The 24086-nt window shown below is 32.0% G+C and overlaps 1 protein-coding gene and 1 non-coding gene across 2 annotated transcripts in view; one reads left to right on the top strand and one right to left on the bottom strand.

Moving 5' to 3' along the window:
- The window catches only part of LOC118183025 (uncharacterized), a 109786-nt gene extending 106192 nt beyond the window's left edge, over window positions 1-3594 (bottom strand). The window contains exon 1 of the mRNA XM_035352427.2: window positions 3493-3594. The gene's annotated coding sequence lies outside the window, so the exon portion shown is untranslated. The remainder of the gene's footprint in view (window positions 1-3492) is intronic.
- Window positions 3595-7982: 4388 nt separating this feature from the next.
- Window positions 7983-8055, top strand: TRNAI-UAU (transfer RNA isoleucine (anticodon UAU)). Its single transcript has one exon. It is a non-coding gene; the product is annotated as a tRNA-Ile (tRNA).
- The last annotated feature ends 16031 nt before the right edge of the window (window positions 8056-24086 follow it).

Genomic DNA, 24086 nt, shown 5'->3' on the forward strand with positions numbered 1-24086 from the left:
TAAATGGATAGTTATCTTTTAAGAGATGCAAGAAGTAAATGAGTAAATGATATAAATACTTTGTTGCGAGATAAATTAGAAAATTTTCTTAGCATTTCTTTCATACATTTTCGTGTACATACAACTCAAAAAGAAGTGTGATAAATTATAATGTGTTTAATAAGCAATATACATAAGTTTACCAAAAAAAATCAGTAATATCAATGCTTGAAAGCTGATTAAATTTATGTGTCTGCAGTATGAAAACGCGATCAAAAAGTTGAAATTGTTTTTAATGAGAAATATTTAGTCAAGCACATATGTAATATATAAACTAAAAAAAAATGAGATAAAAAATATAGCGAATGGTTTGAAACACATCTTGCTTATAGAGAGTATAAAGTGTGAGTTGATAATAATTAAATGATATTTATTTAGTCAAGTAACGAAAAGGTTTACTAGTCGGTGGTATACCGAGTTGGGATTAAATACTGTTAAAGTGTAGTTGAAAACTCTCTCTCTCTTTTTTTTTCCTTTAAGACTCACCTTTTATGCATACTAAACTAATACCTGTTTTTAGACGCAAAACGTTTTGTAAGAATAATCTTGTCGTCCGCTTCTCTCATGAAAACCGCATTTCGATATTTCATGCACTTTGCTTAATATTCTGTTTAGATTAAAGCTAAGAAGAATTTCAGATATTTTTTCTGGCAGTGCAAATGTTTGCTTATAATTTCTCTATGTATTCATGCTACTTCATAAAATAGATAAAAAAAGAAAAAAATCAAAATCATAAAAAAGATAGCAAAATTCCTGTTCAAAAACAGCTTGTTAAAATACTGTTGTCAATCTAAAAATTTATTTTCACTACCAAACTATTGTTTTTCATGATTGATTATAATGAAACCATTATGGCGATAACGTTTCGATGTTCTTAACACACCTGAACACTGATTTTAGTTTAAATTAAACTATTTAATACTTTTCTATCTCTTTTATTAACAAATTGGGTCTACTTCACCTCCAAAGTTTAAAAAAAACCGCTTGAGTGAGTTTTATATTCTAGAGCATTTGACAACTTTTTTTTCGTCTTTAATCTCTTTTAGATTACCTACAATTCATAGCAACTTTTCTAAATTACTATTTTGCGTTCTCTAAGTTTGCTCACAGTTTATTAGGCACAATCCTCACAATTTTTTAATTAATTAATTTTTTTATTCACAAAACAGTTTTTAATTTTTCTACATTTAAAAAATTTCTTTCAGTACGCATTTCCATTTTTAGCCCAAAGGGCGTTAGTCCAGAAGGGCTATTTATTTCGCTTCGGCATTTTACGTTGGTTCACTATATATGTCGGTTCATTTTTCAAATTGTTGCCACTAAATATTAGAGCCCTGTGTTATATTTAAAGAAATTAAATAAAAAATATCTGCATAAATGTATGTATGTTTCTCTCACTGTGATAAAACAACGGTACCTAGAGCCATCAAAATTTGAATAACGTAATCTTCCATAGAATATGGGCATGTGGAAGGCCTAATTTAAATTTAACATTTGTATTATTATCGTTTACATATTTTGTAACACTTCAGTGAATTTTTGATTAAAAAACTAAACGATTTCAAAGCCAGCAATGGTAACACTGTACGAAAAAAATTTTTATCTCCAGCGCGCGAGACTCTGTATCGGAAATTCTAAAGATATGCTCATTTAAAATTATTTTGCGATACTGCTGTTGAACTTAATTTTATGGTTTGGATATGTAGAACATGATATTTAATAAATAAAGGTACTACACAAAACTTTTAAAAAAAATGCCCCTTAGGATGTAATTTAAAATCTGAAACCTTCCAGATTTTTTTCTTTTCTTTTTTCTTTTTTATTTTATTTTGGATTTCATGTACATAGTTATAGTTATTAGAGCTTCTGTTCGTTTTAGTATTATTTCGCTATCTTGATTTTTAAATTTTATTTACATATTTAAATTTTACTTATGTTTAGTTACGTAATAAGTTGGTAAGTGCTAATATTTGCTTAATCACTTTTTAAAAATCAAGATACTAGTAGGCAGTACATATGTTTTTCATCGCCGAATTTATAAGGCTTTGCTAATTGTTACTTTGTTAGTTTGTTAGTTGTTATAGGCTTTGCTAGTTGCTTACGTTTTAATAAATAACAAGTTACTAAGTAATTTGAAATCCTAACCAGTATTTTCTGATTTAATGAGCTTTATGTTGCGTAATTTGTACTACATGAATAATACTAATCATTTTCAGATTTCAAATTTCCAGATCTTTTGAAAATTAGGTTTACTGTATCTGCCAGATGAAAATTCAGAACTTTTATTGACACTATTTCAGCAAAATCCAAAAAGAAAGAAACTTAGATATGTTTCCTAAGTAATTTTCCTATTAAAAGCTCTTAATAGTGATACTAGAAATCGCGGAAAGTGTACACAGAAAGATCGATAACAGGAACCACGACGAAATTCGTGTATTGTCTTATCCATTCGGCCATAGCTAAGCCCTAAATCTTATGAACTGCGAAGTAATTTATCGTTTATGACAAGTCCTTTACTTTTAGCGTTGCAAAATGCTAGAATTCTCACATTGCTATCTAAAAGACCAAACAGTTCTAACAGTAAATTCTTTGCTCCTTTTGCTTTAGGATGCGAAAGTATATCACCTCCGCCGCAATGGCTCTGCTCACTGGGATTTTAGACAAGTAAATGCAATTGAAGAAATTGTGATGGTTATGAAACGCATCTATGTGTTTTGGAGCTTTGAGACTAACTGTATCGTGACTTTTGATTTTGGCTATCAAAGGCGAAACAATTTTTAAAATATGTTATTAATTTTGCAAAATTTTAATTTTGATGGAAATATTTGATACACATAAAGATAAATGGTTAACGGATTATGGATTATTTGTAGGTCATTTTCATATAAATGGTTAAAAACAAGAAAAAATAGAATCGAATTTATCTCAATGATATCAAACCATAATACAAAATGCCCGATTTCTGGAATTTTATGTATAAAATTCTGGCACGTTAGAGGCATTTTTGTTTTGCAATACGAATACTGATATAATTGAGCTCATCATCATCGAAATAAGTTGGATTAGTATTTTCTCATAATTTTCATTTAATAATAATTATCTGCGCGTTTCTTAACCACTCTCAACAATTACATGCCCTTAAACAGGACACTTTAAACAAAATGGCCAAAGAGGCAACCGCTTTGATGAATAGCCTCCCCATTACATGTTTATTTAACTAAGAAATTTCAGCGTTTTCTTCAAACTGTATCATTTTTATGTTGTTTCGGTAACTTCAAATTACATTATAGTCAATTACATTCCTTGAAATCTTATAATACTTTGAAAGTCCTTAACAGATTCTTAAATTTTTTAAAAAATCTTGAATTCCGATCATATAACCATTTAGAATGAAGCTATAAATACATATTTCCCAAAGTATCTAACGATTAATAATCATTCAGAAAAACTTACCTCTTGGAAATCTTGTAGTAAACACGTTAATAGTTCTGCTGAAGACTAACTCGACGCGCTGATGAAGATAAGACCACAATAAATGCTCGACCTAATTTTCCTTAATAACGTACTAATAATTGATACAACAGTTAAATAGCATGTGGCGCAACACCTGTTACGCCATTTGCAGCTGACAGTTTATAAATGCAAGAATGGTGTATGTCTATCGAGAAGCATAGCAGAATATTGCCTAGAGTTTCAGGTTTTAAATGTTCTTTCCAATAAAGTCCGAGAAGATTCATGAAACAGAAAAACTATAAGATCTCTAGTAGTATATATAGCTTCTGTAATGAATTTTCTAATTATTATTTACAGTTATATTATAATATTTTATAATTATTATGTTGACTGTATATCTAATTGATTGAAGCTTTACTGACATGGCTACAGCCAGTCAAATATTCTTTAAAGGCTAAAGCATTCCGTACCGTCTCTCCATCGCGAAATTTAGTCCTTAAGAAATAATGTAACAGAAACATGATTTATCCGTAAAGGTAAAAGGTTTCCGCTTTTGCTAAAGTTTTTGGTGTGGTGTGAATTTTGGTCTAAAAAGAGCAATACAATGAGATTATTAACATAGCTGAATTTCAATTTCTTTAGAATCTTTCTTGTACAACAGTTTTAAAGATTCTATTTTCTTACACTATATGTGTCTGTTTCGCTAACTTTTTATGCCAAAATCTGTTCTGAAACTGCAGAAATTTAAGACTTAATATTTTTGTCTCAGTCACGGTTGAGCAAGTAACTAATACCAATTATTACCAATAACATTCAGGATTTTTTTTTCAAAACATTCATAGGTTATATGAACTCACCAAGACATGAGTTAAAAGGAACGTATACAGTAGACTAAAAATAAAGTTTAATGTATGTAGAATGTTAAATACAGATTAAGAATATATTTGAAACGCTTAGCGACTGGTGTCTTTAAAATTGTTTTTACATAGTCAGTCCTGAAATTGCGCAGTCGCACTGTGTATTTTCTTTAACAAATCTTTTATCTTATATTCAGAGACATATATGCATAGCGACCGCTGCGAATCTTCCTATTTGCAACTCGTTTACACACTCAACAAACAGATAGAAGACAATGAGAAAATAATTTAACTTTAATTGTAATTATTATAAAACAATAGATTTTCATTTCGCTATTCTGCAGTCTAGTAGTCTAAAAGAATATAATAACTAATTGCAAAGAAATAATTTTTAATCGGTTTTGGAACTATCTTTGATTCTTTGATGTTCACAAAGAGGAAAAATTTTTTTTTCTTTAAAAATAAATACTTTTGGTTTGAAATTAAATCGGAAATCTTCAAAAACATAATTTAACAGTCTACATTTACAGCGACAAGTATGTTAGAGATATGTGGTACCGATTTTCAGCAGAAGCTCAAAAATGATACCTTCTTACTGTTCCATTAAGTGGCATCCTTGCATTTAAAGTAATATTTGCGTCTCTCAAGACTTAATTGCAATAATGTTAAGCTGAATAAAATATTAAGCTTTCTAAGAAAGTGACTGATAACTTTATAAATCATTTTAATAGTTATGAGCAATTACTTGCAATTTTAAGTAGTTAATAAATACAAGTACCGAATGATTACGTTAAGATCATTAAAGACTGCAAAAGCAATGAAGTCCTCCATTTGAAGTTCTCGGTACTTCTTCGAGCAATGTCTTTTGTGATATTACGTTTGGAGTCGGGAGCTAAAAACATAAATAACTGCATATCAATAAAACAGCTACGATAAAAGAAGTGAAGAAAATAGTAACACACGCATTTTTCAGCGTGACAGTGAAAGGGATTATTTTTCACTTCCTTATCGCTGTGCTTCAGATCTCGTGAAGCTGTACTTCACATTTTAGGAAATTTTGCAACGGCAAAAGCCATTTTTAGATATGTTTCCAACTCCAGTGGAACAGATGGTTCTCTTTGAGGGCTGATGGACTAAACGATTTGAACAGATTTATAAATGTGTAAAAGATATACTTAATGTATCTTTATGTCTCCTGTATGAATTCAGATATTCTTTATAAGCAAAAAAATAATTTGTCAGCTTATAAATCTTGAAAATACAGCTTTTCCTATGTGAATAAATCTCTAATCTCTTAAGTCTTCCATAATGAGGTAAGTAATTCTTCACAAAAATTTATTTTTTAAAACAAATTCGTTGTTTATTGAAAGATTTTGACAGCATATTTCAGTCAAATGTTGAAATATTTGCTCATGTGAAATCTTAGAAATTATATTTTGTACGACATGTAATATTTACTGGCAGACATTATACGCCTGACCACACCCTCAAATCTTCGACAAAATTTTTCTCAAATTCTACATATTTAATTTACCTAATAACTGGTTCCGCTTCCATTTTTTAACTATTAGCAATATATAAAAATTTAATCTTGCTTTCTTCTAAAATAATGCAAAATTTAATTTAGATGCAATTACCTTAATTGAGAAAAAGTTCTGCAAAATTTATTTTTCGTTTGGCCCTACATTTAATTGTAATCTTACATGATGCAGCATAAAATTTCTCATCCTTACCATTCCCATGACATAAATGTATTAAATCTGAATAATCAGTTATTTTAGAGATTTTGAATGACATGAAAAATTAATTAATAAACATTATCTCCTTTTACACCTCAAAATATCTGATTTCGCCTTTCTCATCATTTATCTTATACTTTTCTTAGCATTAGGAGTTTCATAATTATTATATTGCACTATCATATTAAGCTTTGAATAACCAAACATTTCCTAACAATATTTGCTTTATACAACGTTTACTGACAGTCGCCTGGGATAACCACTGACCTGATTTTGTTGTAAAAGTAAGGCTCACAGTGTTAAAAGTCATCCTGGCAGTATGAATTATTTCTTCTATGGCCATACGAGTCCTGTGTATAATCATAACAGTTATGTGTTATGTGTACATTTAAACATTATCCGATTTCATATTTACAATAACTGACGTAATCACAGTAAACTTAAAATTCAATTACACATTGACTAGAGTTTCTCTGTTATTTTTAACTACTTTACAACATTATTTTTAATAAATACCTAGTAATAAGCTTACATTACAATAGTTTGTGCTCTTACAGTTCAGTTACTATTCTACGGAACGAGCTATTTTTCTGATGTTGATTATCAATTGTTGTAATACTATCTGACTTAGTTTCGATAGGGAGTTACGTAACTCAAATTGCTGGCATCTTAGCTGATTTGCTTGGAATAGCTGTAAGCATTGTTAGTCCAAAGGGGCTTTGTCCTTGAAAGACTATTCTTTTAGTTTTGCGATTTTGCGTTGAATCACTATAAATGTCCGTTTCACTTCTCAAACTGTTGCCACCAAATCTTAGAGTCCTGCATTATATTTGAAGGAATTAAATAATGAAAAATCTGCATAAATGTATGTATATTTCTGGCATTGTGATAAAGCAACGGTACATAGAGCCATCGAATTTTGAATGATGTAATCCTCCTACGAATATGGGCATGTGAAAGACCAAATTTGAAATTTGGAATTTGTTTTATTATCGATTTCATATTTTGTAAACCTTTAACGAATTTTTCATTAACAAACTCAAGGATTTCAAAGCGATCAATGGCAGCACTCTACGGGGGAAAAAACTTTTTATCTCCAGCGAGCGGAACTGTGTATCGGAAATTCTAAAGATACGCTCATTTTAAAATTATTTTACGACATTGCTATTGAACTGAATTTTATGGTTTAAGTGCAAAGAACATGATATTTAATAAGTAAAGGTAACACACAGAACGTTCAAAAAACGCCTCTTTGGACGTAATTTAAAATCTGAAACCTTTCAGATTTTTATAGTTGTAGTTATATATCAAAGAAGTACATTTGTTACAGTTCAATTACTTGGATATTACTGTCGTTAGGGATAATTACGCTAATCTTCTGCTCTGTTATTTACGAGTTTTCAGTTCAATGTACTCCACTTTTGTAAGACCTTTCCCCACCGCTTTGGTTTGCTATTGAAATTATGTTGAGATAATCCAATTCTCAAAACATTCTTTATACTTAGAAAACTATTTGAACTTCAGATATTCAGAATATGAAAACTTTCGTAGTGTTCCCTAAAATTAGAAAGATGCATTAAAGAACTGTACTTATATATTCAAATGATTACTTCATAAGGTTTTTCTCCCTCTTTTCTGCATGCCTTGGTGGTGTAATCGGAAGCATACTTGACGCGTATTCAAGAGGTCCAGGTTTCGAGTCCCGGCGAGGTCACTGCACATGTATTACGCGTCCTGCATCAAAAATCCCAATGACTGTATAGTGATTGGCCCCTGACCTAAAAGTTGGTAAACGATAATTTGTCACCACCAGGATTTGGAAATTGGGTCCCTTAATCCGCAGTCGCCTTTAAAAGGGGGAGTACGTAAGGTATTTTGTCCCTTCTTTCCACATGCTTTCGTGGTATAATTGGAAGTATACTCGACATATATTCGAGAGGTCCAGGGTTCGAGTCCCGGCGAGGGCACTGCACATTTTTCATGTCCCCTGCTTCAAAATAATCTAATGGCTTCACAACTTAATGGAAGGGATTTCATGACAAGGCACGGGATTGTTTAAAATTCATATAAATGGTTATTTTATAGTAATGATGAATGACACAAATGCTAGAAAGTTACTAGCATGATTCGCATGAATTGTGCATGAATATCTTGTGGCTTCAAGATTTTGTATTATACCCTTCATTTTAGGTGATAATGCAGGCACAACCCCAGTACTGTCGGCGCCGCGGATGATCAATGCAACTGGCAGCTCACGTAAATTAAACACATTAATATTTTTAAACCGTATTATACCTGCAGCCTCTGATACATAAGTTGTAAAAAAAGTTTCGTTGAACGACCGAAATGTTAGAATTAGCTATTTCAAGGCATGAAAGTAGAAAGCAATTTCTTTTAGTATTTTTGCCACTGCAAGTATGAGAGCTTATGAGCTGTAAAATTCATTGAACATCTCTTCATCATTTTAATATTAGATTGATGACTGCTAACTCTACCTTCAGTTGCCATTCACGCTAAAGAAAACTGGAAATTTTTGAAGGTTTCCTTTAATAAGCTCTTATCCTTTTTTAGTACAACGATGAAGTAACCAATGTAAGCTCTTTATGTTTAATTTTTACTCAAATAATTGGTTTAGGGAAGAAAATACTTATCAATTAGCAAAAAGAAGAAACTTCTTTGAACACTCTTTTTGAACTTATGGGAGCTTCGTCTAAATGTTTATAACCCAACATTCGTTTCTTTCGTTGAATTCTAATGATTTTGAATGCAGATTCAGCATTTAAGATTCCTACCAAATGTCGAAATTCAGTCACAGCTCATTTAAGCCCAATTTCCTTTAATATTTCAAGAATTTTTGCATGTTTTTGGAAGGTTAGATTTACTCAAAGATTGGAGTCCAGGGTGTTCAAAATTCGCTTTCCCAGGCATCCCTTTTAATACACTATAGTATTTTAGCATTTTAACCTTTTGATTTTACCCCGATATTGACGCTTTTGAGATTAAATTGGTTCGCGCACTAGGAGTCGGCGCACTAGGTGCTGCTCATGTCGCCTTATGTTTAAAGCCGGATCTGGTATCTTATGAAATGTTCGATTGCTAATGCTTTTGTGCACCCATATTCATGCGCAATTCATCTTTAAACTACAATGTCCTAGAGGACTATAAAAGTTTTCCTTTTTTTGAGCAGAGTATTATAAACAATTTATGATTATCCTTTCGAAGAAATGACGCCAGTTTTTAAAGATAAAGTTGCAAAGACAGCGCCTAGTTAGATTTCAGCAAAATCTTAGGTCAAGAAAAAAGTTAACTCAAATCTCATCCTTAAGCATAAATAATCCAAAGCTGATTGTCAGCTAAAGTTATTTAAAAATAATGATTGGTAAATGGTTTTAGATTGAAATGCAGAATCGACAAACTTGTAAAACATAGTAATTTGTATAAAATAAAATATGATCTTTAACCCTATTCACATAACAGCATTTTATGTTTGGGGTTCTTGGAAATACAATTTGAATTCGTCATTCGAAAATAGTACTTTCACTTAAAAATCTTTAATGGAAGTTTCGATAATGATGGTAGCGGTTATAAGGCATTTCCCCCCCCTTACCGCTTGCCTTCATGATGTAGCTGGATAGTATGTCCTGTCAGTTGTCGGTAAGACCGATGTTTTAATTCCTTAGAAGACATTAAGCAGATTTTTCACGTTTCCTTCCTCAAAAACTCTAGAGTACTCTACAAGTAAAGCTCAAACTAAAATAAAATTGGAGGGGTGATAATTCGTCAGCACCGGGATTTCGCGACTGAGTTCTCTCCTCCCCAACTGCCCTTTCAAAGGGGAGCATATAAGGCATCTTCTAACTTTATTTTCAGCGTGCCCTCGTGATGTCAATGGATATCACATCCGGCTAACAGTCGGGAGGTCCTGTGTTCGGATTCCAGTGAAGGCCCTGCACGTTTTTAACGTCTGCTACGTTAATAAACATAATGACTCTGCATAGTTAAAGAATTATTAAAATTTCTTTCTTAGTTGTTTGCAATGTGCACACACCTAAATATCTGTAGCTTTAAATTCCTTAATTTGCAACAGTTCCGGGCTAAATGTTCCGAGTTATTAAGTGCTTGTACCCTGTGAATTCCTGACCATATCTCATTGAAAACTGCCCAGTTATCGTAAAATGCATTACAGATTGTTAGAAAGTTATAGTGAGTTTTCATCATTCCGGCTGATGTGTGTGTTTGTTCTAAAGCAGAGAACAAACTAACACATAATTTCTTAGCATTTCAGGAATATTACAGATTCTTCTTGCAACAAAAAAATTAATAGAAACTGATATATTTTAAGATCTAAATTCTGCTCGTCAAAGCAGCATTATTCTTTTAATTTCAGTAATTGAATTTCTGTCGAAATAAAATTTGTAGTAATAAAATTAATTCAACTTTTTAGTTGTGGTGCATAAATGTGCACACTATTTGAAGTTTAAAATGCTTTTCTTTCTAAATTCGCCATCCTGGAACGCGAGTGCCTTAGGATTATTTTTTCTAGCTTCCATTTTCTCGCTCCAAGGCTTAAATTTAATTCACGATTTTCTGTATTACCATAGTTTCATCTTGCGGGGTTCCACCCTTTTATCTAACAGCTAAATGTGGAGGAACCTATTGAACAGCTAAGAGAATAATTGCTTTAGTTCGTAAACTAAAGAAGGGTTAACTACCCTTTATTTCTCAAAATAAGAGTGACAGATGGCCCCATTCTCAGGGCGTAAAGCAATGCCTCCACTTGGGCTTGAACTCAAAATGATAGGACATAAAATTTAACTAATGCTTAAGAGCTATAGCCGAAGCTATCAAAATTCTCAGTAGTTGGCCCCTAAATATCGAATAAGCTAATGAAGCTATCGAGGGCCTGTAATACGGTCGAAAGTAGTAACAGCTTAGAGAATCTCAGAGTTTCTGACTAGCGTGGCTAAGTCTCTCTATGTTGTTACTACGCTCGGCCGTATGTAATCCAGACTGGTCTCCAACATCTATCTCACTCGATCAAGATCATGTAGCAGTGCTCGTAGAAGTACATTCCTTCTCTGTTATCTTAGCGTCGATATATTCTCCTCCAACAGCGGATATTGGCCCGACGACAAGATTCAGACAAAGTTTCATACATCGATTTAAAATCCCAAATATGATCTTCGCAGGCGATTACAATTCACATAATACGGCCTGGGGATATCGAACTACAGACCCGAAAGGGAGAGAACTAGAGGACTTCATATCCTCAAGTAATCTAATAGTCCAGAATACAGCAGGTGCACCACCATCCTTCGACAGGGTCTTTGCGCAGGGATGGCCAGACCTCACCCTGACCACTCTGCACGTAGCACCTCTTTTGCAGGACTGGAAAGTCGAAGAGGAAGAGAGCCTCAGTGATCACAAGTTCATTACCTTCTCTATATCGCAGACCACCTCCATGTCCAAGATCAAACGCTATAACCTTCCTGGCCGAAAATTAACAACATTTACGAAGAAAATTAATGTGCAGCTAATGCGCCTCGAACCTTCGCTCCAACTAGCTAACACGTCAGCAGAATTAGAAGACTTCTCCGTAACATTACAAGAAACAATGCAAGCCATATGTAATGAAAATCCCCCTCTTAGAAAACCTAAAAGACTCCAAGGCATTCACTGGTGATCGAGTGTGCTCAGAATACAGCAACGAAAGTGCAGAGCACTGCGAAGAAAACTCAAAAGCGAAAGACGGTTGGAGATAGAGTCCAACACCCTCACCATATTTCAACGGGAGCGGGCGCGGTACAAAAAGATGATTATTCAGGCTAAGATTACTTACTGGAGGGAATTCTGCACCCAAGTAAAAAAGACGTATGGTATTCACCACAAAATAGCTACCGGTAAAATTTTTAAACCTTCGCAGCTACAGATCCCTCTCTCAATCACCAACAGTCAGGAGCACACGGCAGACACCCTACGTACGCTCCTAAACGCAGTTTTCTGCAAAGATGATGTACAGCAGGACACAACAGAACAAGCTCTTCTCAGGACAGTAACAACCACACTGGACACCCCAACAGACCCGGATATTACAATTAATGAACTTCAAAAAGTTCTTGCAACTCTGCCGCGCAAGAAAGCCCCTGGGCCCGATGGGATGGACTATGCTATCACCAAAGCAACGATCAAAACTTACCCTAAATTCTTTGTTGACTATTTCAACAAGCTTCTGGCAGCAGGTATATTCCCAAAACCCTACAAGATAGGGCAAGTTACTTTATTTCTGAAAAAGAACCGGAACCCAGCCGAGGCCACATCCTTTCGTCCTATCTGTCTCTTATCGGCAATGGGTAAGGTACTAGAAAGAATTATCATGAATAGGCTACGGTACCATTTACACACGCAAGGATTCTTAAGCCCGAGACAATACGGGCTTAGGACGGGCACTTCTACAGTCTACCTACTCTTCGACATTAGAGAAGCAATTTTAGAGAATCGACATAGCGGCCACCATACTGCCATGATAAGCATAGACCTCAAAAACGCTTTTGATACATTATGGTGGCCGGCTATCAAACAGGCTCTGCGGAAGGCAAAATGTCCGAGCAACCTGTATAAGATGCTAAGCGACTATCTACAGGATATAAGACTACTAGCAGTTCACAACTCAGGCATAATAGAACAGGAGCAGACGAGAGGCTGTCCACAAGGGTCGTGCGCTGGTCCACACCTGTGGAATCTAACTTTCAACGAAGTTTTAACAGCTACATGGCCAGCGCACACAAAGATCTACGCCTACGCAGACGACGCAGCGCTAATAGTGAAAGGTCGAACCCGAAGAGAATTAGAGACTCAATGTAATGAAGTGTGCCAACAATTCTATGCCCTATGTGACAACCTTAAACTGAAAATTGCAGAGCACAAATCCAAAGTGTTATTAATACCTAAAAAGGAAGGTTCTCTTTCAAGAAGACCAACCATTAAGATCAACAATCAGAGGATACAAATAGTCAATCAACTAAAATATCTGGGCCTTACGTTCGACCACAAGATGACCTGGATACCACATATCCAGGACATCAAAATTAGAACAGTGACAATAGCGAAGCAAATGCGATTATTTCATGGCCACAAATGGGGCCTCAATCCACATATTCAGAAGGTCCTCTTCACCACAGTGGAGGAAAAGAAAGTCACTTATGCAGCAGCAGTATGGGCTCACCCAATGCAAAGCAGGAAAATTAAACACCTTTCTACCATTCAAAGACTCTTTGCATTGGGTATCACCAGAGCCTACCGCACGACGTCTTCAGACGCGATCAACGTGCTGGCTGGCCTTCTTCCCCTACACATGCGTGTCGAAGAGGAGGCAGCAAGACAAATCGTCCTGCAGCTTAAAAGACCTGTCACCTTTGACGAAGAATATTTTAATCCAGACGACTATGAAGCTAAATGCTGCCCTCTGAAAATCCATCCAGCAGCCAAAGGCACCGGAATAAGCATAATTACCAATCCAACTACGGCCCACCGTCCAGCACAGATTACTATCTTCACTGACGGGTCGAAGATAGACGAAACTGCGGGAAGTGCCTATGTGGTCATGCTGCAAGATACAGTCATAGATCAATGGAAGGGTCAACTAAGGCAATTTAATAGCGTTTTTCAGGGAGAAGCAGTGGCAATTGCGCAAGCAATCCGCTACCTGCAATCCCACCACTCCCGCAACGCTACAATAAAGACAGACAGTCTTTCTTCACTATACGCAATAGGAAACCCTGACCACCCCTCCGATATTATTCAGGGAATACAGGAAGATCTTCGAAAAAATTCCCAACTCCATACAAGACTTGAATGGATCAAAGCGCATGCCGGCCACCACGGCAATGAGTTGGCTGACCATCTAGCTAAAGAAGCTGCCACAGGAGCAACATGTCAACAAATCAACATCCCATGGCCAGTGTCTTACCTGAAAAGAACATTGCGCTTAAAAGCAATCGGGAAATGGCAGCAGACATGGGATAACAGCGATACCGCCGACGGACCAGCTACGTGGACACTACCAAAAATTTTGCAAACATGCAATTGGTAAGATACATTACGGGTCACGAACCATTTCCCGAGTACTTTAACAAACGCGGGATAAGTAACACTTGCCAGTGCGCCTGTGGACAGACTGGCTCTCCGGAGCATTATCTGACCTCCTGTCCCCTTACAGAAAGGCTACACATCAACCTTCCGTCGACCAATCGACAAGCTTTCTGTAAGTTTTTGATAAAACAGAGGCACTTGGTTAGAAAAATAGGCCTTTTAATGGATAAACTGGCCGATCTTAACACAGACCTGTGCCATACTTAGCCATATAGACGAATAGTAATTCAGTGTCTAGCACCAACTACCAACACCACAAAATAACTGTGAACTATCGTAAGGAGTGTCCAACACTCCTAGTAATATAGCAAGAATAAACTATTTAATCAATTTGCATTATGCCAACCAAACGAATTATGTCTATTATCTGTACCGCAATATGTAAATAAGGACCATCTATACCTGTTTATAAATGTATCTTAAGTACCATCACCATGTAGTTATGTTTTATGTATGTATATGTATAATGCACCCAATGCTTCTATACTCAATGTAATTATGCGCCTTGTACTTGTATATATATGTTCTAGTATAAATGTTACTGTATTGATCATTAACTGTATTAATCATTGCTGCATTATTGTATTAATATTATTTAGCATCATCAAATTAATAGCACCATTTGAACCTTATTACGTACTTTCAAGTCTACGAGACTAAGGTACTATGTGCATTAAGATTGTGAGCCCAATGATTACTATGTGCCTAATAATATGTATATATATCCTCGTATATATGATAATGTAACCATGCATCCGAATATAACATCACGCAACATGACACTTTACCGCATAGTGTTAATCTAAAGTCTTAATTCTAAAACCCCATTGCATTAAGTAACTTCTATAGCATTATTATTATATATATTATACGTATATATACTTGTTTATATATTATGTATCGTCTGTATATGTACCATGTATATAATGCTTATAAATCCAATGATTACTGCGTGCCTAATAATTGTGTATACGTGTTTTAGTATGTATATAACTGCATCCATGGCTCCGCGCATATCATCCTGTAGCATGGCACTGTACCACATAGCGTTAAACTAGGATCTTACACTAAAACTAACAGTACCAATGAATTGTTCCAGCATTGTACTAATCTTATGTATTATGTACGTATATGCATAGTGCATCTAATAATTATGTATCCTATGTTAATTATGCACCTAAAAATATTTGTATATTTTTATATATATAGTATTAACAAGTAGAAATATTACTGTATGCATGCGTCAGTATTTAACACTGTGTAACATGAAGCCGTTTCGCATAGTGTTAAACTCGAATTTTACTATAAAATTAACTGCATTTATTACTTTCCATAGCACTGTATTATGAACCATCTGTTTATATATGTATATGTATACCATGTACCTAATGTCTGAGAATCTAGTGATTATTATGTGCCTAAAAGTTGTGTATATGTATATTAGTATATATATTAGTTTATCCATCCAATCGCCTACAGCATCATGTAACATGTAAAAATAATAGCACCAATTACTTGCCCTAGCATTGTATTAAGAAACTAATATATGAATATGTATATGTATTATGCGCCTATTTTATATGTACCCAATGACAATTATGCACCCTATAATTGCGTATAAATGCATTATTTTTAAAATACTATAAAATTAATTGCATCAATTATCCTCAACGGCACTCTACAATGTACCATCTGCTCATGTATATAAATGTGCCATGTACCTATTGATTATGAAATCGAATGATATAAGCATTGTAAATAGGTATAGCATTGTAAATAGGAAAACAGTATAGCATTGTAAATAAGAAAACAGTATAGCATTGTAAATAAGAAAACAGTATAGCATTGTAAATAGGAAGCTGTACCCATGCACCCGCATACATTTCTACGTAACGTGACACAGTAAGGCAAAATATCAACGTAGTGTCCTATTATGAAATTAAATAAGCACCTATTACTAGTTATAACATTATTTTATGGATCTAGAGTTTAAGTATATGAAGTAAGTACCAAATGTTTATGTCACCAATGACTATTGTGTACCAAAATATAAGCGTATATACGCTTTTGTCTATATGTAATTGTGTATGTCCTTGTTTATATGTAATTGTACCCATGTATCTATTAGTGTTATCACATATCTTGGCACTGTATGGTTAATATACATCTATTACGCACTGAATAATCATGTACCTAATGTGTCTGTATATATCCATATGAATTTATGTTCTGTATATATGATAATGTAACTATGCATCTGCACATTTTATCCTGTAACACGGCACCGTATCGCAAAGAACTAACTAGAGCCCCACTCTAAAATTAATTACACCAAAGACACTGTACTACACAGTACTAATCTAGGGTCTAACTTTTAATTCACTGTACTAATTACTTATTCCAGCATAACATTGCGCACCTAATATTTCAGTATGTACACTGCTCAAAAAAAAAAAAAAAATGGGACAGTCCTATATCTCCCGATCTACTGGGCCGATTGACAAAATTCAAATTGCGTTCTTCATGTCTCGAAAGCGCGACTTAGGATGTATATTAGATTTATATATAGCACTATTCTAACATAGGTATTTTGACACAAAATCGGACTTTTTCTGAAATAACATACCAATTTTTTACATATTTCTATTCTACGACTCAAATAAGGCCAGAACACCAAGTTTTGTAAAAATCGTACGAGTAGTTTTTGAAATATTAGCTCTCAAAATTTTAGCTCCTCAATGTTAATTGAATTTGGCAAATATTTATTTATATCTCTTTTTTTATTAAACTTTTTTGATTTTTTCTCTCACATTTCGAAATTTAGGTTCATTCCAAATAAAATTTACCCATTTTTTGTGTTTTATTTTTTAAATTTCTATTTTTAAATAACTTTTATAAATTTTTCGAAAAACATTTTGAATTATAACCTATAGAATTTTTACCATCATCTTAAAGTAGGTATATTTTTAAGCATATCTGCAAAAAATTAGACTTTTTTATTCAAAATTTTCTATCTAAGATATACACAAATTTACATATTTTCGCGTTTTGAAATTTGGCATCATTTTTTTGAACGATAATAACGCCAAATGTGGTCTATGGATTTTTGTTACACTGTATTGCCACAGCTATTTTTAACCTTAAATTTCAAGTAAAATTTTACGGAGAATTAATTATATGACATTTTTTCCCTCAGTCATGCGTAATAAATATTTATTAATACTATATGAAAAGCTATTTTTTTAAATAAATTTTTTAATATTTTTTTTAATTTCTCTCTCTCTCTCTTTTTTTTTTTTTTTTTTTTTTTAATAAGAGTACATTTTTGTAAGAGTAAATTTTTATTTTACCTTCGGCGTTTTATCGTCTGCTACTTTACTTCGTTTGAATCGAATTGTCTAAAACTGAGAATTTTCGTTTGATGTTTATTTGAATTTTATGACATTAACTGCATAATTTATTTCTAAACAAACTGTTGCTTTTGAAGTGGCTGAAAGAGCGGCTGGTACTATCATCCATATTTTTAAAGCACAGTATATTTTTATAGAAACGTAAGATTCAGAATAATCATTTTTGTAAAAGTCAAATTATATTAAATGAATTCAAGAAGTTTTAAAACATAAAAAATCAACTCATTTTTTATCTTAAAATGTATTTTTGTGCGTAGCGTATTTTCATTATTCTAATTTAAAATTCTAATAATTCTTAAAATTCCAATTTAGAATGTAACTGTCAAGAACTGATTCCTAATCATCAGTAATATAATAAGTAATTATTACGGTTATTAATAAATCCTTCTTATAAAGTAATTGCAAATATTTCGAAAAACTTTCTGTCTGAATGCAAATATTTTTCTGTGCAAATATTTTTAATTTTATATTAATCAAGATTGCACACGATATTATTTATTTGCACTTCAATTCGTAACGTCAGTTCCAGTAGAAGTTACAAATCAATTATATTTAATTAAGGATTGGATTGGATTATTTAATTATGGCAAAGCACAAGAGGGCTATCTGCCTAAAGGGAGGGATGCCTTCGTGGAGGATTTTCTAAGGCAAACTGGCTCGTATACACGTTACACATCGGGAAAACCACGAAAACACCCATGCAACCAGCCCGTTCGCGGGATTCGAACCTCGGACCGAACTACCAGTGATCAGCGTCTTTACCGCTCGGCCGTTTGTGGGCCTTTATGAAATGAAAGGCGATAACTTTATTTAAAATGATTGTCAGAAATACCAAAATGTTTCGAAAAGTTGGATACTTTTTAATATACTTTCAGAATGCTTAAAGAAAAAGAGAAGAAAAATAATTTTTTTCGTAAAATTTAGTATTTGTATTTTTTTTAATTTAAAACTTTTCAATGTTATGATATTTGATTCTTGCGATTTCAAAAATAAAATATTTGACTAAAATATGAATAACATTTTAAGAAACCAGATGTAGGATAAAAATGTGTAAAGCAATGGGCACAATGATAAAGCTGTTTAAAGCAGTGTATGCAAGTCATCCTAAGTTAAAATGTCGGTTATACATCTCTCTTATTTATATATATCTTTTCTGAACGGAACATTGAAAGGCGTGTAAAACTGTGCTTTACTGTATTTTCTCTTTTAATATAGTATGCAGTTTTCAAACTCATCGTTGTCTGGGTTACAAAGTATTCTTCCGAAAGAAACGCAGTTCAAATGAATAAAATCAAATTCTGGAAAACTGATATTAATAAATATATTTAAAATGAGTTCGAAGGAATAAATAGAAAATTTTAAAACAATTATCTGAAGAGACAATGCAACACAAACAATTAAAATAAAAGTATAAAAATTTAAAAATTACCTAAAATAATAACTATGACGAAAAATATATATAAAGAAAACTATTTGAAAAAAAAAATAAACGCTGCACCTTTATTTACGCAGTTCGAATAGGTAAATAGAAATTTTTAAAACAGTTATTCGAAAAAAAAAAGTGCAACTTAAACAATTAAAATGAAATTCGAAAAAGAAAAAATTACTTAAAATAATAAGTTATAATTAAAAATATAATATAAAGAATATTATTTGGAAAAAAGGAACGATGGTGACTTTTTTTCCTCTCACGGGAAAGGAAACTAGGTTGCCATATATTAAGAAGTTCGCCAAGTGAAGTATTCTTGGCGCAAACTGACATAAAAGTGCCAACATAAATTTGTGAATTTCTCCGTAAATTTCGCTCCAAATTTTACAAAATTTCATATTTAGGCGTAATTTGAGTCTTAGAATCGAAATATGTAAAAAAATTGGTATGTTATTTCAGAAGTCCGATGTTGTGTCAAAATACCTATGTTAGAATAGTGCTATATATAAATCTAATATATATCCTAAGTCGCGCTTTCGAGACATGAAGAACGCAATTTGAATTTTGTCAATCGGCCCAGTAGATCGGGAGATTTAGGACTGTCCCTTTTTTTTTTTTTTTTTTTTTTTTTTTTTTTTTTGAGCAGTGTACATATCTTCTGTAATCTAATGATAATGCTTCAAAGGGTCATAGTGTACTCAACATATGAGTACACACGTTATGTATATATGCTACCGTATCCATGCTTTTGCATACACGTTGTAACATGGCAATGTATTATCCAGTGTCTAACATTAATTAGCTTTAACGCCACTGTATGAAGTACCAAATTTGTATGTATGTTTATATATTAGTATATTAGCACAATGAACACGTATGGTTATCTAGATAAAGGTGGACGTGGCGCTATACCTATTAACCGTATTGGTAGAGGGGTGGTGCCCACGTCCTCCGTCGCATGTCGCTCGGCCATATTACAGGCCCTTGATAGCTTCACTAGCTTTTTCGATATTTAGGGGCCGGCTACTTAGAATTTTGATAGCTTCGGCTATAGCTCTTTAGTTGAACATTAGTTAAGTTTTATTTCTTATCATTTTGAGTTCAAGCATAAGTGGAGGCTTTGCTGTACGCTCTGAGAAAGGGGCCATCTGTCACTCTTATTTTGAAAAATAAAGGATAATTAACTCTTCTTGAGTGTGCGTCTCTGTTCCTGAACTAAAGCTATTATTCGCTTAGCTGTTCACGAGGTTCCTCCACATTTAGCTGTTAGGTAAAAGAGTGGAATCCCACAGCCTATCTTAAGCTTACTTGAAGAGGCGACCCAGATGCTTTGAAATTTCTATTTTTGTTAATTTTTATAAAATAATTTAATAAATATTTTAAATTTCTTTATCAGCACTTCTCACCAATTAAATTCGTATTTCGATTATTTGTATCATTATTTTGGTTAACCATATTTCCTAGTGCAGTATAAACAGCTACTATCGTTTAATCTGCTTCTGAATATAGCTATGGAATAGCAATATATTATACTATTACAAAATAAAAGTTAAAGGTAGTAAACAGATTATATTATCCAGAAAACTTTAAAAAAAGAAATTAAAATGATTTAATTTGAAAGCCATCAGAAACTATTAAATTTAGAACAAAACGAAATGACAACCAAAAGTTTAAAAAAATGCATAAACTTAAAATTTAAATCAAAAAAATTTTGAAAAACTTTTTAAAACTAGAAGCAGGTTAATTATTCAGATTTCAGTGCCTCAAATCGACTTATCGAGGGGAATAATTTGAAACATCAAAACCCGAACCATTAAGGAATTCTGAATATAAGTTTCTTTTCACGTCATTCTCTGAACAAAAATTAAAATAAATAAATACAAAATAAATTGTTCTATACCACCACGTCGATATACATAATACTATTATATCGACGTGATTTACTTTATACCGATGTATTTTTACTTTAATTCAGTTTTTTAAGTATATTGTAAATTTGAAATTAATAATAATGTAATTTAATTTTGCAATTTAATTTATACTTTTTCGAGCACTGAACCTGAGTCGGGCTAATTACATGTCTCTTTGAGTATGGGTGTAATTTTGTAGCATAAAATTTATCTTGTATTTATTTATTTTTCATTTTTTCTCAAAGAATCAAGTGGAATGAAATGTAAGTTAATAATTCCTTAATTGTTAGAGTTTTGATGTTTCAAATTATTATGATATCAATATTATCAAAAAGTTGATTAGAAACACTGAAATTTGAATAGTTAAACTACTTCTAGTTTCAAAGGGTTCATTAAAAGTTTTTTGTATAAATTTTAATTTTTCTAAAAACGTTTATAAATTTTTAAACTTTCGGTTATCATTTTGTTTCATTTTAAACTTAATATTTTTATTAATAGTTCTACATTTACTATTTTATTAATATCTCTAAATTTAATAGTTTATAAAAAATCTAATAGTTATTCAGAGTTTTCAAATTAAATCATTTTAATTTAATTTTAAAATATTTTATTTTAAAATTTTCCCGCATAGTATAATCTATTTTCAAGTTTTATTTTATTTAATTAAAAATTTAAAACAGTTTTAGCTCAGTTGATTTAAACTGTTTTTTCGTCCCTTTTAAAAGTTTTCTTAATTTTAGTTTCGTTTTAAATATTATTACAATATATTATATTATTAAGGAAATTTGTTTTTATAATGTTATTCTTTTGTATCACAAAAACCCTTATTTTATTTATTTGTTTAAAATAAACGCTTCGTGAGACGACTTAGTTTAATAAATGTTTTAAAACATTTTTTAAGAAGGTAGATCACTAAATTTTCATTTACCTTTTCTAATTTTCATTTCACTTTAAGTAAAACAAGAAATCGAAATGAAAAATAGTTTTTTTCCCTTACCAAAAGGCTAATATTTTTATTTTTAAATTTAAAATAAGTATAAAATAAACGAATTTTTAAACTAATATAATTCACTATTTTGGAGTGCTGAAGACTTATATAACATCTCCCTTTAAAACCAATTAATTTATGACAACATTTAAAAAATGGTTATTTTAAATTTTATTCCAAATCGAATACATTTTTGTTTTGATTGTTTTTATTTAATTGATGCCGTTTTCATGCAAGTTCTATGGTATTTCAATATTAAAATATTTTATAAACAAAAAGTCTTAACATCTTAATAAATAAATCCGAAATAAGTCTTAATAAATTTTATCAGCAAGAAAACAGATACTTAAAAAACAAAACATTTCTACTGACATTCAAATCTTCAATTCTGAGTTATAAAAACTGGAATAACTTAAAGCAAGAATGCATACAAAATTGAGAAAAAAGCTTTTTTTAAGTTTTCTGCTTAACAATTCAGTAAGTGCAGAAAGCAAATCATAAAAAATACCCACCCTAACATGAGTTAAAAATAAAGATAACTATAATAACATGTAAACAACATTTTAGCACCAAATTTGTGGAAAATCGATTTTTTAAAGTATTTTATCACAAACTTGGTCTGTCAACTAGAAAGAAATTTTATGTTAATCGTCACTTAACTAATCTTATACCACTTTACATCTGAGAGAATAAATGTATTTCCTTGCAATATTTTCCTGGCGGTACCTCGATGAAATAGCGGCTTCTAGGCTAATTGTTAGGGAGAACAATGTGCAAATTTCTTCTTTTATTTTTCCAGATATATACCAGTTTCATATGAACTACTGTTTCGGATTTTTTAGCTTAACTTCGAAAATGAGTTTATTCCTGAAATGTTTGAAATTCACTGGAGAAAGGAATTATTTTTAATAAAATGTTTTCATAACAGTGTACGGGAACGGATTTATTGTTACTGCTCAAATGTTTGTCTAGATTGTTGAACATTTCGAGCTTAGGTAAAGTAAATACTGACTTTCCGATTCTTTATTCTCGCTTAATTTGGAAAGATACTGAAATTTTTAAATGCTTGCATCAAACTGCAAAATATGCAAAGATTGTTGCGGAAGAGATTATTATATTAGTTATGTGTGTTTTTCGGGCATTAATATTACATAATGTTCATATAAATTGTAAAAATTATAATGTTAAGTATTAAAATTATCAAAAATTTACAGTGCATACTTTTGATTAGAATTTTCTGACCCAGATTAGATAGTTTTACTTCATGAATAAATATTTGTTCTAGTAATGACAATATTATAGTATCTATAGATTTCACATAAGTTTACTTTTTGTGAAGCTAATTAAATTAGGTATAAATAAACTATTGCATGGTTTAATGTCAATTTTTAAAATCTAAAGATTAATGTATATTTCAATTAAATCTCACTGCTTTAGAATTTAGCTCGGCGGTTTCTCAAAGGAGGGGGGGTGAATTTCATTTAGCTTCAATAAGTAATCTAAACATTTATAATCTACGGGACTAGGCTAACAATGGAAATTTTTGTAGAAAAAGATTTCATTCGAGTAACAAAAAAAACTATGTAATGCTCTTCTATAGCAAAATCATTCCAAAAGGATGGGTGTTCTATAATTTAAAACCAGTTTACTTCGAAGCTATTCTTTAAGCAAGTTTCTCCTCAGCACTTTTTAAACAAATTGACTCTGATGAAAAGTAGTATTTTAAGAAGGAAAAACACTCTAAATAATATATTATTCTCATAATATTTAAAGATGGATAGCTGAACTTAAACAATCATATAACGTAGAAAAATAAAGATTTTTTAACAGTTTTTGCGAGACAGATTTAAAAGCAATTTTGCTTTTTAATACGAATGAATTTTCTTCTCTGCTATAGATATGTCGTAACTATAAAATACGTTAAGTAGGTACATTATTTCAAAATATGCATCAAGAACACAGACATATAATATCTATTATATTGATATTTGCTACAAACACTTGACAAATATTGTTACTGTTGTGCAGATGGAATAGTTTAACAAGGGACAATTACTTCATATTAAAAATATTGTCCTTACATAGAAATACCCTACCTGATGAAATAATTATC

The sequence above is a fragment of the Stegodyphus dumicola genome, chromosome 3 (assembly GCF_044657685.1).
Source record: "Stegodyphus dumicola isolate Sdum_Otavi_A_Nest chromosome 3, ASM4465768v1".
NCBI lineage: Eukaryota > Metazoa > Arthropoda > Arachnida > Araneae > Eresidae > Stegodyphus > Stegodyphus dumicola.